Source organism: Chiloscyllium plagiosum, unplaced genomic scaffold (assembly GCF_037043375.1).
Source record: "Chiloscyllium plagiosum isolate Xiang-an unplaced genomic scaffold, Cpla_swu_hap1 HiC_scaffold_47, whole genome shotgun sequence".
NCBI classification, from domain to species: domain Eukaryota; kingdom Metazoa; phylum Chordata; class Chondrichthyes; order Orectolobiformes; family Hemiscylliidae; genus Chiloscyllium; species Chiloscyllium plagiosum.
The window spans coordinates 10300783-10319176 of NW_028270185.1; the positions used below are offsets into that span (position 1 = coordinate 10300783).

Here is an 18394-nt window from a genome sequence, read left to right on the forward strand (position 1 = left end):
CTCTACCACTTCCTCTGACAGTTCATTTTACATATGAACTATCTTCTGTGTGAAAAGGTTGTCCTCAGGTCCCTTTTAAATCTTTCCCCTCTCGCCTTAAAACTTAGCCTTCTAGTTTTGGACTCACTTACTCTGGGGAAAAGACCTCAGCTATTCACTTTATCTATGTCTCTCATGCTTTTGTAAACCTCTGCAAGGTCACACCTCAGCCTCCTACATTCCAAGGAAAAATGTCCCAGCCTCTCCCTATAATTCAAACCCTCCAGGACTGGCAATATCTTTTTACATCTACTCTGTACTCTTTCCAGTTTAATAACATCCTCCTTCCTATAGCAGGACAACCAGACTGTTCACAGTACTCCAAAAGTGGCCTCATCAGTGTCTTGTACAGCTGCAACTTGACATCTCAACTCCTGTACTCAGTGCTCTGACCAATGAAGGCAAACATGCCAAATGACTTCTTCACCACCCTGCCTCCTTGTGATACCACTTTCAAGGAACTATAAACCTGCACCTCGAGATCTCTCAGTTCAACAACAAATAGCCCCATTTACCACTCCTTAGTCCATTGGCCCAACTGATTAAGATCTCATTGTACTCTTAGATAACCTTCTTCACTGTCCATTATCCTACCAATTTTGGTGTCATCCACAAACTTACTAACCATGTCTCCTAAACTCACTTCCAAATAATTTAAATGACAAACAACAGTGGACCCAGCACTGATTCGTGTGGCACACCGCTAGTCACAGGCCTCCAATCCAAACAACAGCTCTCTACCATCACCCTCTATCTTCTACCATCCAGCCAATTTTGTATTGAATTAGCTAGCTGTCCCTGGATCCCATGTGATTGAACCTTACTAACCATTCTACCACGTGGAACCTTGTTGGAGGCCTTGCAAAAGTCAATGTAGACAGCATCTACAACTCTGCTTTCATCTATCTTCTTGGTCATCCCTTCAAAAGACTCAATCAAGTCTGAGACATGATTTCCCAGCACAAAATCGAACTGACTGTCCCTAATTAGCCCTTGTCTTTTCAAATGCATGTAAATCCTGTCTCTCAGAATCCCCTCCAATAACTTGCACTCCATTGATGTCAGGTTTACTGATCTAAAGTTTCCTGGCTTTTTCTTGCAGCCTTTCTTATATACTGGCACAACATTAGCCACTCTCCAGTCTTCCTGGCACCTCACCTGTGTCAGTTTGTGATCCAAATGTCACTGCTAGGGCCTAGCAATTTCTTCCCTAGCTTCCCACAATATCCTGGGATACACCTGATCAGGTTCTGGATCAGTGGTGCTGGAAGAGCACAGCAATTCAGGCAGCATTCGAGGACAGGCAAAATCAACGTTTCGGGCAAAAGCCCCGAAACGTCGATTTTGCCTGTCCTCGGATGCTGCCTGAATTGCTGTGCTCTTCCAGCACCACTGATCCAGAATCTGGTTTCCAGCATCTGCAGTCATTGTTTTTACCTCTTTACACCTGATCAGGTGCCAGGAACTTTTCTATGTTTATGTGTTTTAAGACCTCCTCTTCTGTAATGTAGACTCTTTTCAAATCATCACAATTTACTTATCCAAGTTCCATAGCTTCCATACCTTTGTCCACAGCAAATACTGACCCAAAATATTTGTTCAATATCTCACCCACCTCCACACATAGACAGCTTCTTTGATCATAAGGGGCCCTTTTTCTCTTCCTAGTTACTCAACCCCATTCCCCTGCTTTCTTCCCATAACTCTTGATCCCCTTACCACGCTCAAATACACTCAATGACTTGACCTCCACAACCCTCTGTGACAGTGAGAAATTCCTCCTCATCTCAGTTCTAAAGGTTTGTCTGTTCACTCTGAGGCTGTACCTTCTGGTCTTACTCTTTCCTACTAGTTGGAGCATTGTCTCCACGTCCATTCTATCAAGGCCTCTCAGTATTCTGTAAGTTTCAATCAAATCCGCCCTCATCCTCAAAACTTAATCGAGTATAGACTCAGTGTCCTCAACCACGGTGGCACAGTGTTTAGCACTGCTGCCTCACAGCGCCAGAGACCCGGGTTCAATTCCCGCCTCAGGCAACTGACTGTGTGGAGTTTGCATGTTCTCCCCGTGTCTGCGTGGGTTTCCTCCGGGTGCTCCGGTTTCCTCCCACAGTCCAAAGATGTGCAACTCAGGTGAATTGGCCATGCTAAATTGCCCATATTGTTAGGTAAGGGGTAAATGTAGGGGTATGGGTGGGTTGCGCTTCGGCGGGTCGGTGTGGACTTGTTGGGCCGAAGGGCCTGTTTCCACACTGTAATGTAATCTAATCTAATGTAATCTAATCTAATATGACAAGCTCTTTATCCCCACGATCATTCTTGTAAGCCTCTTCTGGACCCCCTCCAATGCCAGCACATCCTTCTTTGGATAGGGGGCCCAAAACTGTGTCCAGTATTTCAAATGTAGTCTGACCAGAGCCTTATACAGCAGCAGCAGTTTATCTCTACTCTTGCATCATAGTCCTGTCGAAATTAATGCTAACATTGCATTTGCAGTCCGAACCATCATCTGAACCTGCATATAAACTTGATGAGAATCCTGAACTAGGACTCCCAAGTCCTTTTGTGTTTCAGATTTCCAAAGCGTTTCCCTATTTAGAAAATAGTCTACACCTCTAACGTACCTACCAAAGTGGGCGGCACGGTGGCACAGTGGTTAGCACTGCTGCCTCACAGCACCAGAGACCCGGGTTCAATTCCCGCCTCAGGCGACTGACTGTGTGGAGTTTGCACGTTCTCCCCGTGTCTGTGTGGGTTTCCTCCGGGTGCTCCGGTTTCCTCCCACCATCCAAAGATGTGCAGGGTCAGGTGAATTGGCCATACTAAATTGCCTGTAGTGTTAGGTAAGGGGTAAATGTAGGGGTAGGGGTGGGTTTCGCTTCGGCGGGTCGGTGTGGACTTGTTGGGCCGAAGGGCCTGTTTCCACACTGTAATCTAATCTAATCTAATCTAATCTAATCATAACCTCACACTTTTCCACATTGCATACCATCTACCACTTCTTTACTTACTTGCCTCGTATGTCCAAGACATTTTGCAGCTTCCCTGCAATCTCCACACTACCTGTCCCTCTGTCTTTGTGTCGTTTGCAAACTTAGCAACAATGCCCTCGGTTCCTTTGTTTAGGTAGCTAATATATATCATGATTAGTTAAGTGTCAGTATTGGGACCATGTAGAACTTTAGTAGTCACTAGTTGAGAGAAAGTTGTAGATTTCCACTTTCTTTAATTAAATAAGAGTTTCCTGACATAATCCCTAAACAAAATTGGTTCTAATTTTAAACTCCGTTATAGCCAAAGAGTCATACATTACAGAAGAACTCTTTGGCACATCAAGTCTTTGCCGATCTATCTAAAATCTCATTTTCCTGCATTAGGCCCATAGCCTTCAATGTTATGACACTGAGTGCTCAATCATGTACATTTTAAAGGTTGTGAGGTTACCCGCCTCAACTACCTTCCCTGCTATGGAACTCCCAAGTAGAAGAAATAGTTTTTCTTCTACAGCATCAAGTCCTTTTCTCATCAGTTGGGTCAAGCCTCAAGAATATAGGAAGAGGGGTTCGCTATTCAGCTTGTCGAGCCTGCTTCACCATTTATTATGATCTTGGCTGATTAAATATTCCACTGCCTTATACCCACATCAGCCCTTTACACAATAATAAATGAAAATCTATCAACCTGTACTTTAAACATACTCAAAGGGTGGCATGGTGACTCTGTGGTTAGCACTGCTGCCTCACAGAGCAAGGGATCCATGTTCGATTCCAACCTTGGGCGACTGTCTGTGTGGAGTTGTCCCTGTGTCTGCATGGTTTTCTGGCGGGTGCTGCAGTTTCCTCCCACAATCCAGAGATGAGCAGGTTAGGTGCATTGGCCATGCTAAATTGCCCATAGGGTTCAGGGATGTGTAGTTTAGAATCATTAGCCTTGGGATATTCAGGGTTATAGGGATAGGGTAGAGGGGGTAGGTATCGCTAGGATGTTCTTCGGAGGAATGGACGTTTTGTGCCGAATGACCTGTTTCCACACTGTCAATTCTGTGATATCTATGATTCTATGACTGAGCTTCCACAGCCTTCTGGTGAAGAGGATTCCAAAAATTAGCCCCCTGCTGAGTAAAACATTTCTCTTCATCTCAGTCCTAAATGGAATCCTCCTTGTTTTTTTAGGTTATGTCACCTTGTTCTAGACTCTGTAACCAGGGAAAGCAAAGCCTCCAGTCAAAAGACAATACAAGCCGAGTCTATGAAAGATCACAATACAAATCCAAATCAAATCCACGCTGTCAAATCCCTTCAGATATGATGTTCAGAATATGGATATACGGATATTTGGTGATGCCAAGTCAGCTTATATAAATGAAAATGTTATATTTCTTGCCTCCCACTTTGTGGAAAAAAAACTTCCCAACTGTGACCATGTAAGGGTGTGACACCCTTGGAAAGACTTGAAAACATCTCTGTTTTTATTCCTTTTTAAGCCTCTGTTGTGACTCTGCCCTTGGAAGTAAGCACTCAGCTTTTGGTTTTAGTTAGTGGAAATGCATCATCCTGCTTTAAAATTCTGGGGCTGATCAGTTTTAGGACTCCGACCTCACAAACAGCACAATAAAATTTAATCCTGATGGACACAGAGGCAGCCTTTCTAAGGAGTGTTATGCTGGGATCGAAATCTCTGTGACTTCAGGTAAAAAACATTCCCTATTTTAGATTCTGTCCTGCAGCCCATTTCATCTTCCAATCAAGTGACCCACCACATGCAACAAAAATGGATTTCTAAGTTACTTTTGTCCAGAAAGACCTTTGGCTATTGTGCAGAATTTAGAGCACAGAGGATCATACACAGCAACATTGTTAAATCAAGAATTGAAAGTAATGGGAGTAAATCTGTTAAAGGAATTTAGATTCTCTAGAATGGAAACTGGTTTAGTCCATTGCAGTCATTTATAGAGAGAATGACTGGGCTGGTATTGGTCCATTGGAATTGTGTATAATGGGAGTGAATGGGAAGGGTTGAGGTCCTTTGAGATTATGTACAATAGGAGAGAATGGGGAGGTGTTTGGGTCCATGGGGATTGTCGATACAATGGGAGTGAATGTGAAGGGATTTGGGTCCATGGGAATTGTGTACAATAGGAGTGAATCAGAAGGGGTTTGGGTTAGTCAGGATTGTGTACAGTGTGTGAAAATGATAGAGCTGGGCAGGTTTGTCCCACTGAGGTAGGGCTCTCTAAAGGGTTACGAGGTAATCAGGAAGGAACTGAAGAATGGACTTAGGAGAGCTAGAAGGGGACATGAAAAGGTGTTAGCAGGCAGGATTAAGGAAAAACCTAAGGAATTCTACACTTATGTGAGGAACAAAAGGATGGCCAGAGTGAGGGTAGGGCCGATCAGGGATAGTGTGCCTGGAGTTGGAGGAGGTAGGTGAGGTCCTTAATGAATACTTTGCTTCAGTATTCACTACTGAGAGGGACTTTGCCGTTTCTAAGCACAGCTTGAAACCGACTGATATGCTCGAACAGATTGATGTTAGAAAGGAGGATGTGCTGAAAATGTTGAAATTCATGAGGATAGATAAATAACCTGGGCCAGATGGGATACACCCTAGGTTACTACAGCAAGCGAAGGAAGAGATTGCTGTTGATCTTTGTGTCCTCACTGTCCACTGGAGTAGTGCCAGATGATTGGAGGGTGGCAAATGTCACTCCCTTGTTCAAGATAGGGAACAGGGATAATCCTGGGAATTACAGACCAGTCCGTCTCAAGTCTGTGGTGGGTAAAGTATTGGAGAAGATTCTAAGAGACAGGATTTATGATTACTTGGAAAACCATAGTTTGATTAGAGATAGTCAGCATGGCTTTGTGAGGGGCATGTCATGCCTCACAAACTTTATTGTATTCTTTGAGGATGTGACAAAAAACATTAATGAAGGTAGAGCAATGGATGGGTTTTAGCAAGGCATTTGATAAGGTTGCCCATGGAAGGCTCATTCTGAAAGTAAGGAGGCATGGGATACAGCGAAATCTGGCTGTCTGGACAGAGAATTGGCTGGTCCATAAAAGACAATGTGTGGTGGTAGGTGGAAAGTATTCAGCCTGGAGTTCGGTGACCAATGGTGTTCCACAGGGATCAGTTCTGGGACCTCTGTTCTTTGTGATTTTTATAAATGACTTGGATGAGGAAGTGGAAGGGTGGGTTAGTAAGTTGGCCGATGACACGAAGGTTGGTGGAGTGGTAGATAGTATGGAGGGCTGTTGTAGGTTGCAACGGAACATTGACAGGATGCAGAACTGGGCTGATAAGTGGCAGATGGAATTCAACTTGGAAAAGTGTGAAGTTTGGAAGGTCGAATTTGAATGTAGAATACAGGGTTTAAGGCAAGATTTTTGGCAGTGTGGAAGAACAGCACGATCTTGAGGTCCATGTCTACAGATCCTCAAAGTTGCCACCCAAGATGATAGGGTTGTCAAGAAGGCATGTAGTGTGTTGGCTTTCATTAGCAGAGGAATTGAGTTTAAGAGTCACGAGGTTATGCTGCAGCTCTATAGAGCCTTGGTTAGACTTGGAATATTGTGTTCAGTTCTGGTCACCTCATAGGAAGGATGTGGAAACTTTAGAGACAGTGCAGAGGAGACTTACCAGGATGCTGCCTAGACTGGAGGGCATGTCTTATGAAGAAAGGTTTGAGGGAGCTAGGGCTTTTCTCATTGGAGCAAAGAAGGATAAGAGGTGATGAGATGTAAAAAATAGAGTGGATGCCCAGAGACTTTTTCCAAGGACGGAAATAGCTATCATAAGGGGGGATAATTTTACTATGATAGCTGGAAGATTTAGGGGAAATGTCAGAGGTAAGTTCTTTACACAGATAGTGGTGGGTGCATGGAATGCACTGCCAGCAGTGGTAACAAGAGTCAGATATATTAGGGACATTTAAGCAACTCTTGGGTAAGCACATGTTAGTATGATCTTAGAGTAAGATAAAAGGTCAGCACAACATTGAGGGCAGAAGGGCCTGTACTGTTTTATGTTCTATGTTTTCCTTGTAGGAGAGAAGGCTGAGGGAAGATTTGATTTGATACTCAAAATCATGAGAGGTCTGGACAGACCAAATAGGGAAAAGCTTTTTCTATTTGTGAAAGCATTGAGAATGAGGTGACATAAATTTAAAATAATTGGTAAAAGAAGTACCAACAACATGAGAAAAAATATTATCACACCGAGTCATTAGGTTCTGGAATGAGCTGCCTGAGAGTCTGGTGAAAGTAGGATCAGTTGAGGCTTTCAGAAGGGAATGAAACTGTTACCTGAAAAGGAAGCATGTGTAGGGTTCCAGTGAGAACTGATTTACTGCTTTCTCAGAAAACCAGTGCAGACACGATGGGCTGAATGGGCTCCTCATGCACTGTGGCAATTCCATGATCTGTACTATTCATGTCTGTCCATAATTTATGAGGTGAACAAAAAATGTCCAGAGGAACAGGGGTTGGAAGATCAGTGCCACCCTTGTTATGTGCTACCCTGCTATATCTGCTCAAGGACAGCCAGTAGTGTTCCACAGGGATCAGTTCTGGGACCTATGTTCTTTGTGATTTTTATAAATGACTTGGATGAGGAAGTGGAAGGGTGGGATAGTGAGTTGGTTGAACAGCCCATCATACAGTTCTTGGCATCAATATGGCTCGTTTTATTATCTGCACGTAGATACAAGGAATGAATAAGAAGAAAGTGCACGACCATGCAATCTTTTATTATTCTTTTTATTTTAATTTCAAGAACTAATTAAAGATTTATAAGAATTATGAGAGAAAATATGAACTACAAAGCTTATAGCCTCCAGCAGTCCAAATTCTGCAGTACAGCTGCAGGCTCTTAAAATGGAATTCGTCCAGTTCTTTTTCTAGACAGTCATGATGGTCCTAGCTTAGAAGGGCTGAGGCAGACTTAATTCCAACAAGGTAATCCTGACTTTTTCGCAGAGAATGCTCTCCCCTCCCCATTTCATCACCATCTCTCCCCAAAAACACTTCAGTGTCCTCCTTAATCCTAAAATTCACAGAATCTTGCAACATGAGGCCATTCAGCACATTGTGCCTGTGCTTTCTTTCTGAAGCAGTTATTCAGTTGGTCCCACCGCCTACTGAGCACTGAGAATTTATCCTTTTCAAGTATTCCGTCTTCAATGTTTTAAAGGGAAAAAAGACTTGTAATTAAAAAGTGCTTTTCATGAACCCATAATGTTCCAAAGTGCTTTCCAGTTAATTAAGTACTCTTAAGTAAGATCATAAGAAAAAGGAACATGAGTAGGTCATTCTACCTCTTGAGCCTTGCTCTCCTACTCTTGGTTAATTCAACATTCCTGATGTCCACTTTCCTGATCTTTCCCTATAACCCTCGATTCCCCGACTGATCAAGACTCTATCTGTCTCAGTACAGCCACTATTGTAATGTAGGAAATACAGCAGCCAATTAGCACACAGCAAGCTCCCACAAAAAAAAGTCTGATTATGATCTGCTATTTTTGTATGTTGATTGAGGGATATATTTACAAACCTAGATAGTGGGGAGAAATTCGCTACGTATCATCAAAGTAGCGCCATGAGTTATTTTAAATCCATCCAGGCAGGCAGGCGGTGTAATGTCTCATCTGAAAGATAGCATCTTTAACATGCAGCACACCCTCAGAACTGCAGAGTAAAGCCAACCTTGATATGTGTGCTCAATTCCTGGAACTCAGATCTTTGTGACTGAGAAGTATATTTGATGACCACTGGGTCATGACTAATTGTAAGACATTTTCAGACCAGATGTAGAAATAACAGTAGACCATTTGGCCCCTTGAGCCTGCTCCCCTATTCAGTACAACTTAAGGAAGAATCCAAACATTTTTCTATCTCTGACTTGAATACACCAAAGTCTGTCCTTTCCCAGCTTTCTATTGGTAGAATAGCATTGATTTTTTTTTTCCCAGTTAGAGCTTAAGGCAGTCTTCCAGATTCTGGCAGCAATTTGTTGTTGCACTCAGAACTATGGAGTACAACTTTGAATTTAGAGAGCACCCTTTCAGGACAGAGATATGGGGAAAAATCTTTCCACTGAGAGAACTGTGTGACTTTGGATGTCTTTCTCAGAAAGGAGTTGGAGGTGGGGAACATTGGATATTTTAAAAATCGAAGTAGATTGTATCTTGTTAGCCAGTAAATCTGTTGTTATCAGAGAGGGAGAAAGAAATGTGGAATTTGAAATAGGTTATTGAATAGCCCAACAGGCGCGAGAGGCAGTTTGGTCTGCTTCTGCTCCTACTTCAGATGTTTGCACATTTTCCCCCATCATCCTCACTCCAATGAGTGGTGTTAGAGACTGTTCAACTCTGGGCGGATCACAGCCAATCTAGGTGCTAACCTCTCAAAAGACATCCACTGTACACCTTCCAGTGAGGAGATGGAAAGCTGTCCAAGTAATAATTGGGATGAATTTTCCCTCTTAGAATGGACAGTGTAGCTACATCTACAAATGGCACTATGGCTGAGATTAAAAGATACTCAACACAGTGCACTGACTAAAACCGTTCCATAACTCATCCCAAAATGTATAAAATCCCAATGACCACCAAGATGATCCGTTTGCTGGGCTCCCTGCCATACAAAACAAAAGCAATTCACACCAGGTTTCAGTAGCAGACAAGTTACTAAATTTATTATAACCCACTTAACAAAAAAAAGGGTAAAGAAAGGATCTGTAATCTATACACTCCTTCAAAAACCACAAATGTACACACACACACACTCAATCATGATTAGGACAGAGAAAAGATTGACGATTGAACACATACTATTAGTGGAAAAAGAATTTTGACAGGGTAAAAATAATTCTGAAGATCACATCTCCAAATTTTAAATGTGGGTTAAACTACACACAGTCCTTTAGCTTTTCAGCATCAATACATACTGTTGTTTGTAGGGTGATGGTCATTGTTCATTTTGATGGTTGGTCCAGTGGTTCTGGATTTTTTCCTGTTAGAATTCTTTCATTTAAGATTTTTATGTTTCTTTTCTTGACTTTTTGCCACGTGGAGAGAGAGAGAGAGGATGTTTTCTATTTGCAGGCTCTGGATGTTTCTCTTTCTATTGCCCTGGCACTTACAGCATTTAACACACTGCAGATCAACCAATCAAAGGAATGTTGTCAAACAGAATTTCCTTAACTTATATTCGGTCAAATTCGGTCTCAAATTCTGCGGCCCCACCCTACGCTTCAAAAAGCAACATTTTAGTACACAGCTTGAAAATATGTAGCACTTCAATTTCAAGTTGCAAGTCTCTTGTGGTATTTCACCTGTCTAGTAGTCCAATAACAATTTCATTTTATGGAAAAGAAGATTTTGCAGTTCCGTATGCCAGCAAAGGCAGCATGGTCCAGCTCCCAAGAAGCCGTGGTTACAGACTAACATCGGGCAACTTAGTTTATTAAGAAATGTCCTAAGTCCTGTTCTTTAAAAAGAATTTCCTACTTATTATATTGAGTACACAGAATCTCAGTTATACTATTCACATTGCCCATACCCTCTGTTTCCTTGGTATGACTGGCTAGCATTCATTGCCCATCCCTAATTGCCCCTTGTGAAGGTGGTGGTTAGCTGTCTTCTTGAGTCACTGTAGTCCATGTGATATCTGACTGTGCTGTTAGGGTGTACGTTCAAGGATTTTGAACCAGCAGCGCTGAAGGGATATTTCCAATTTGGGGTAGTCTGTGTCTTGGAGGAGAAATTGGGGATAGTGGTGATCCCATGTATCTGCTGCCATTGTCCTGGATGTTGTGGGCTTAGAACTGCTGTTGACAGAGTCTTCAAATTTATGACTGCAATAAATCTTGTAGATGGTAAACACTACTGCTACTGAGCATCGGTGATGGAGGGAGTGAATGTTAAAGGTGGTGGATGGTGAGATGATCAGCGGGGCTGCTTTGTCCTAGATGGTGTCACCTTTCTTGAGTGTTGTTGGAGCTGTACTGATCCAGGCAAATGGGGCGTATTCCATCACACTCCTCACTTGTGCCTTGTAGATGGCGGATCAGGTTTTTGGGAGACCAGAGATGAGTTACTCAGTGCAGGATCACTAGTTTATCACTTGCCTTTTTTTTGCTGTTTCGACAACTTTATGTGATTGTGCATTAAACATTCTCATCACTCTCTTTGGAAAAGAAATTCCTCCAAAATTCTTGATTTGCTAGTGACTATTCAATATTATTTTATATTTATGTTTTGCACTCCTTAAGTTCAAGTTACACCAGTTTCCCTGCACTCACCCTAATTATAAACAGCTTTATCAGATAGCTTCTTTTTATCTCTTTCCCGGGGAAAAAAAGCCCCTTCCCATAGAATCTTTCCTCACAGTCACACTAACTCAATCCTGGAAGCATCCTGGTTAATTCTCTTTGCACTCTCTCCATTTTCAAGTAATGTGCAGTGTTCCAGGTACTCTAACCGAGCTCCCAAGTAAATTTAACAATATTTGCCCCCACGCAACTCTTGCTTTTGTAGTTTCTTCTTCGCATGAAGGATTCCAGAACATTTCAGAGAAATCCAATAACCACAAGTCTTTTTCCTTTGAGGGGTTTTGTAAGGAAATTGTAGCTTTAAGTTCAATCCAGGTTTTTGAAAACAAAATTCTGCTAAGATGTAAATTTACAGATCTTGCAAGGTCAGTACAATCCCTTAGGTTTTATTAATAGGGGCATGAAGTACAAGAGCAAGGAGGTTTTATTAAAACTTAGGTAGAAGACCTTTGTCTCCATTTGTGGGTGACACACTTTACGAATTATATAAATGAAAGTTTTCCAAGAGCTAAAGGGATCAAAGGATATGGGGACAAAATGGGAACAGGGCACTGAGTTGATGATCAGACATGGTCACATTGAATGGTAGGGCAGGCTGGAACATCTGATTGGCCTACTCCTCATCCTATTTTTAATGAATGCATTGGAGGGAGATTGCAGAAAGGATTCACCAAACTGTTCCAGGGATAAGGAACTTCACTCAACATGGAACAATTGTAGAAGTTGCGACTGTTTTCCTTGGAGAAGAGAAGGCTGAGATGTTCAAAGTCATGAGCGGTCTGGGTGGTGGAAAGAGGGAGAAACCGTTTCAATCAGTAGGGTCAGGAACCAGGGGACAAATTTAAGGTAATTAGCAAAATAAACAACGCCAACATTATCTTTAATATCTGGAAGTCTTTTGATCTTTGTCTTGAACATTCTCAAAGCCTCCACAGCCAACCTCTGAATGAAGAAATTCCTCCTCATCTCAGTGCTAACTGGGATTTCTTGTTCTGAGACTGTGCCCCTGGTTCTAGATATTCCCCCAGCCCAGGGGGAATCTTTCTTTTTGCTTCGACTTGGGCGAGCTCTACAAGAATTGTATGTGCGTCAATGAGATCATTTCTCATTCTTTCAGTCTCTGGAGAATGTAGATCCATTCTCCTTAATCTCATCTCACTGGACATTGGAGGAGTGTTCAATTGCGGCATTCAAGAAAGAATCAGATGGTTATCTGAAAAAGAGCAATGTGCAGGATTATAGGGTGTGAGTGGTGGAGTGGCATTGGTCATTGGGAGAGCTGGCTCAGACATGATGAGCCAAGTGGCCTCCTTCCACAAGAACAATTTGTGCTCCTGTGAATCGATTACATATATGTTACCTTGATGAGCAATCAGCAGTTCACAGTTTCGATATCCGTCCCAGTGTGGTACTGAACTATCTAGAAAATCCCTATATTCAACCCTGGCTCGGTGCTGACTAGACACTGGAGCCTTAAATTTGACATGAAATATTCAGGACCAGATGATAGCAACCATCCTTGTTCCTGCTTCTGATATCAATCCTTTTTCCTACGTATAGTTCTCAAGGTATAAATGATATTGATTAGCCTTCATAGATAGTGAATCATTTGTTGACTTGAGCAGACCTAATTGACTACAAATTTTCTGGAGTACAGAAATAGGCAATTCAACCTTCAAGCCCATGTTGGGCTTTTCATGCCCCAAGAGGACTTTCTCCCAACTCCTCTCCAAGCCCCTTCCTGAGTCATTCAGAGGACAATGTGGGACCGAGGTCCTTGGCAAGTCATGTTGCATCAAGGCTATGTTCCATTCTCTGAAGGATCAGGAGTGATCCAGTTGACTTTTTCATTGCCCATGTGTGTCGTTGTCAAGCTTCCCTGAGGTCTATTGGAAAGTATACAGGATTAGGCTGGAAAAGACTCATCTGTGATGGTGTCCCCTAACCGCTACTGGCCCATTAACTGTTGAAAGAGGAATTTCATGGAGAATCTCAAACTTAAACAGCTTTCTCAATCAAGGCACTTTACTTAAATCTGAGATTAACTTGTATTGAGATCTGTGGTGAAGCCCAAACTGTAAAGGTTTCCCCATTTTATGAATCATTATTCTCCATCTCTGAGTTGTCTTCAATCCATCTGCCAAATAGTCAAAAGAACAATACTGCTCCCTGGCTTTCATCAGCGGCAATCTGAAACTAGGAAGGGACGTTGGGACTATTGAGAAGTAGTGAGCTGCCTTGTTGAACTGCTACAGTTTTTGTGATGTAGGGACACCCACAATGCTGTTAGGAAGTGAGATCCAGGATTTTAAGTTAGTGAAGGAATGGTGATATATTTACAAGTCAGGATGGTGTGTGACTTGGAGGGTAACCTTGCTCCCATGTATCTCCTCCTGTGCACCTTGTCTTTCTAGATGGTAATGGTTGTTGGTTTGGAGGGAGCCTTGGTGAGTAACTGAAATAAAATTCAGTCACTGGCAAGTAATATTAGATAAATAAAGTCGCCTTAGATAGACAAGTGGAGAAGATATATCAGTGGGAAGTAGGTAAATGGATTGAATGTAGTTTTGAACAAGTAACGGATATGGTAAGTTAAATTGAATTCGTGCTGAACAAGGTTGCTTCAACAATGCATAAATCAAATGTCATTAAAGAGACTCCAGTGCTGTCTGTTATGTTACATAAAACATTGCATCCCAGTTCAGGCCCTTCGGCCCTCGGTGTTGCTCTTACCTGTGAAACCAATCTGATGCACATCTAACCGATACGATTCCATTTTCATCCATATATCTATTCAATGGCCATTTAAATGTTCTTAAAGTTGGCAAGTCTACTACTGTTGCAGGCAGGCTATTCTAAGCCCCTACTACTCTCTGAGTAAAGAAACTACCTCTGATATCTGTCCTAAATCTATCGCCCCTCAATTTAAAGCTACATCTCCTTGTGCTTGCCATCACCATCCAAGGAAAAAGGCTCTCACTGTCCACTTTATCTAACCCTCTGAATATCTCATATGTCTCAATTAGGTCAACTCTCAACCTTCTTCTCCCTAACAAATGGATGGACATTGGTTGGATAGTGATTGTTACAGAATGTAACATTTAAAAATAGCAAGTGATTGTGTACAAATACCTAGAGATAGTTTGCTCTTGGACAATGCTGTTCAACTGCTTGCTAGTCTTTAAATTTGTTCCTGTGAAATGCTTAAATAAGTTAGTAAGTTTGCAGATGACACCAAAATTGGAGGTGTAGTGGACAGCAAAGTGGGTTACCTCAGATTACAACAGGATCTTGACCAGATGGGCCACTGGACTGAGAAGTGGCAGATGGAGTTTAATTCAGATAAATGTGAGGTGCTGCATTTTGGAAAAGCAAATCTTAGCAGGACTTACACACTTAATGGTAAGATCTTAGGAACTGTTGCTGAACAAAGAGACCTTGGAGTGCATAGCTCCTTGAAAGTGGAGTTGCAGGTAGATAGGATAGTGAAGAAGGCATTTGGTATGCTTTCCTTTATTGATCAGAGTATTGAGTTGGGAGGTCATGTTGCGGCTGTACAGGACATTGGTTAGGCCACTGTTGGAATATTGCGTACAATTCTGGTCTCCTTCCTATCAGAAAGATGTTGTAAAACTTGAAAGGGTTCTGAAAAGATTTACAAGGATGTTGCCAGGGTTGGAGGATTTGAGTTATAGGGAGAGGCTGAACAGGCCGGGACTGTTTTCTCTGGAGCATCGGAGGCTGAGGGGTGACCTTATAGAGGTTTACAAAACTATGAGGGTCATGGATAGGGTAAATAGGCAAAGTCTTTTTCCCTGGGGTGAGGGAGTCCAGAACTAGAGGGCATAGGTTTAGGGTGAGAGGGGAAAGATATAAAAGAGATCTAAAGGGCAACTTTTTCACACAGAGGATAGTACGGGTATGGAATGAGCTGCCAGAGGAAGTGGTGGAGGCTGGTACAATTGCAACATTTAAGAGGCATTTGGATGAGTATATGAATAGGAAGGGTTTGGAGGGATATGGGCCGGATGCTAGCAGATGGGACTAGATTGGGTTGGGATATCTGGTTGACATGGACGGGTTGGACCGAAGGGTCTGTTTCCATGCTGTACGACTCTATAATTAGACTATGTGTTGCTGGAAAAGCGCAGCAGGTCAGGCAGCATCCAAGGAGCAGAAGAATCGACATTATGGACATGAGCCCTTCTTCAGGAATGAGGAGAGTGTGCCAAGCAGGCTAAGATAAAAAGTAGGGAGGAGGGGCTTGTGGAAGGGGTGTTGGAAATGCGATAGGTGGAAGGAGGTTAAGGTGAGGGTGATAGGCCGGAGTGGGGGTGGGGGCGGAGAGGTCAGGAAGAAGATTGCAGGTTAGGAAGGTGGTGCTGAGTTCGAGGGTTGGGACTGAGACAAGGTGGGGGGAGGGGAAATGAGGAAACTGGAGAAATCTGAGTTCATCCCTTGTGATTGGAGGGTTCCTAGGCGGAAGATGAGACGCTCTTCCACCAGCGGTCGTGTTGCTATGGTCTGGCGATGGAGGAGTCCAAGGACCTGCATGTCCTTGGTGGAGTGGGAGGGGGAGTTGAAGTGTTGAGCCACGGGGTGGTTGGGTTGGTTGGTCCGGGTGTCCCATAGGTGTTCTCTGAAATGTTCCGCAAGTAGGCGACCTGTCTCCCCAATATAGAGGAGGCTGCAGCGGATGCAGTAAATGATGTGTGTAGAGGTGCAGGTGAATTTGTAGTGGATATGGAAGGATCTCTTGGGGCCTTGGAGGGAAGTAAAGGGGAAGGTGTGGGCGCAAGTTTTGCATTTCTTGCGGTTGCAGGGGAAGTGCCAGGAGTGGAGGTTGGGTTGGTGGGGGGTGTGGACCTGACAAGGGAGTCACGGAGGGAGTGGTCCTTTCGGAACGCTGAGAGAGGAGGGAAATATATCCCTGGTGGTGGGGTCCGTTTGGAGGTGGCGGAAATGCCGATGGATGATATGATGTATATGGAGGTTGGTGGGGTGGTAGGTGAGGACCAGTGGGGTTCTGTCCTGGTGGCGATTGGAGAGGCGGGGCTCAAGGGCGGAGGAGCGGGAAGTGGAGAAGATGCGATGGAGAGCATCGTCGATCACGTCTGGGGGGAAATTGCGATCTTTGAAGAAGGAGGCCACTGGGTTGTTCGGTATTGGAACTAGTCCTCCTGGGAGCAAATGCGGTGGAGACGAAGGAGTTGTGAATATGGGATGGTGTTTTTACAGGGGACAGGGCAGGAGGAGGTGTAGTCTAGGTAGCTGTGGGAGTCGGTCGGTTTATAGTAAATAACAGTGTTGATTCGGTCGCCCAGGATAGAAATGGAGAGGTCTAGGAAGGGGACGGAGGAGTCTGAGACGGTCCAGGTAAATTTGAGATCGGGGTGGAAGGTGTTGGTAAAGTGGATGAACTGTTAAAGTGGATGGGATCTCCCATCCACCGCCTCCAACTTCATAATCCCACAACCCCGCACTGCCCGTTTCTACCTTCTGTCCAAAATCCACAAACCTGACTGCCCCAGCCGACCCATTGTCTCAGCCTGCTCCTGCCCCACTGAACTCATCTCTACATATCTCGACACGGTCCTGTCCCTCTTAGTCCAAGAACTACCCACCTACGCTCGGGACACTACCCACGGCCTCCACCTCCTCCATGATTTTCGCTTCCCCGGTCCCCAACACCTTATCTTCACCATGGACATCCAGTTCCTGTGCACCTCCATTCTGCATCACGAAGGACTCAAAGCCCTCCGCTTCTTCCTTTCCTGCCGTACCAACCAGTACCCTTCCACTGACACCCTCCTTCGACTGACTGAAGTGGTCCTCACTCTGTACAACTTCGCTTTCCAATCCTCCCACTTCCTGCAAACCAAAGGAGTAGCCATGGGCACCCGCATGGGCCCCAGCTATGCCTGCCTCTTCGTAGGATATGTGGAACAGTCCATCTTCCGCAGCTACACTGGCACCATCCCCCACCTTTTCCTCCGCTACATCGATGACTGTATCGGTGCTGCCTCGTGCTCCCACGAGGAGGTTGAACAGTTCATCCACTTTACCAACACGTTCCACCCCGATCTCAAATTTACCTGGACCGTCTCAGACTCCTCCCTCCCCTTCTTAGACCTCTCTATTTCTATCTCGGGCGACCGAATCAATACTGTTATTTACTATAAACCGACCGACTCCCATAGCTACCCAGACTACACCTCCTCCCACCCTGCCCCTGTAAAAACGCTTCCCATATTCCCAATTCCTTTGTCTCCACCGCATCTGCTCCCAGGGGGACCAGTTCCAATACCGAACAACCCAGATGGCCTCCTTCAAAGATCGCAATATCCCCCCAGACGTGATCGACGATGCTCTCCACCGCATCTTCTCCACTTCCCGCTCCTCCGCCCTTGAGCCCCGCCCCTCCAATCGCCACCAGGACAGAACCGCACTGGTCCTCACCTACCACCCCACCAACCTCCATATACATCATATCATCCGTCGTCATTTCCGCCACCTCCAAACGGACCCCACCACCAGGGATATATTTCCCTCCCCTCCTCTCTCAGCGTTCCGAAAAGACCACTCCTCCGTGACTCCCTTGCCAGGTCCACACACCCCCACCAACCCAACCTCCACTCCCGGCACCTTCCCCTGCAACCGCAAGAAATGCAAAACCTGCACCCACACCTCCCCCCTTACTTCCCTCCAAGCCCCAAGGGATCCTTCCATATCCGCCACAAGTTCACCTGCACCTCCACACACATCATTTACTGCATCCGCAGCACCCGATGTGGCCTCCTCTATATTGGGGAGACAGGTCGCCTACTTGCGGAACATTTCAGAGAACACCTATGGGACACCCGGACCAACCAACCCAACCACCCCGTGGCTCAACACTTCAACTCTCCCTCCCACTCCACCAAGGACATGCAGGTCCTTGGACTCCTCCATCGCCAGACCATAGCAACATGACCGCTGGTGGAAGAGCGCCTCATCTTCCGCCTAGGAACCCTCCAATCAC

General features: G+C 44.4%; 1 protein-coding gene across 4 annotated transcripts in view; it reads left to right on the forward strand.

Moving 5' to 3' along the window:
* Nucleotides 1-18394, forward strand: part of LOC122542817 (neuronal PAS domain-containing protein 3-like) — a 441402-nt gene that overhangs the window by 386588 nt on the left and 36420 nt on the right. The window lies entirely within an intron of this gene.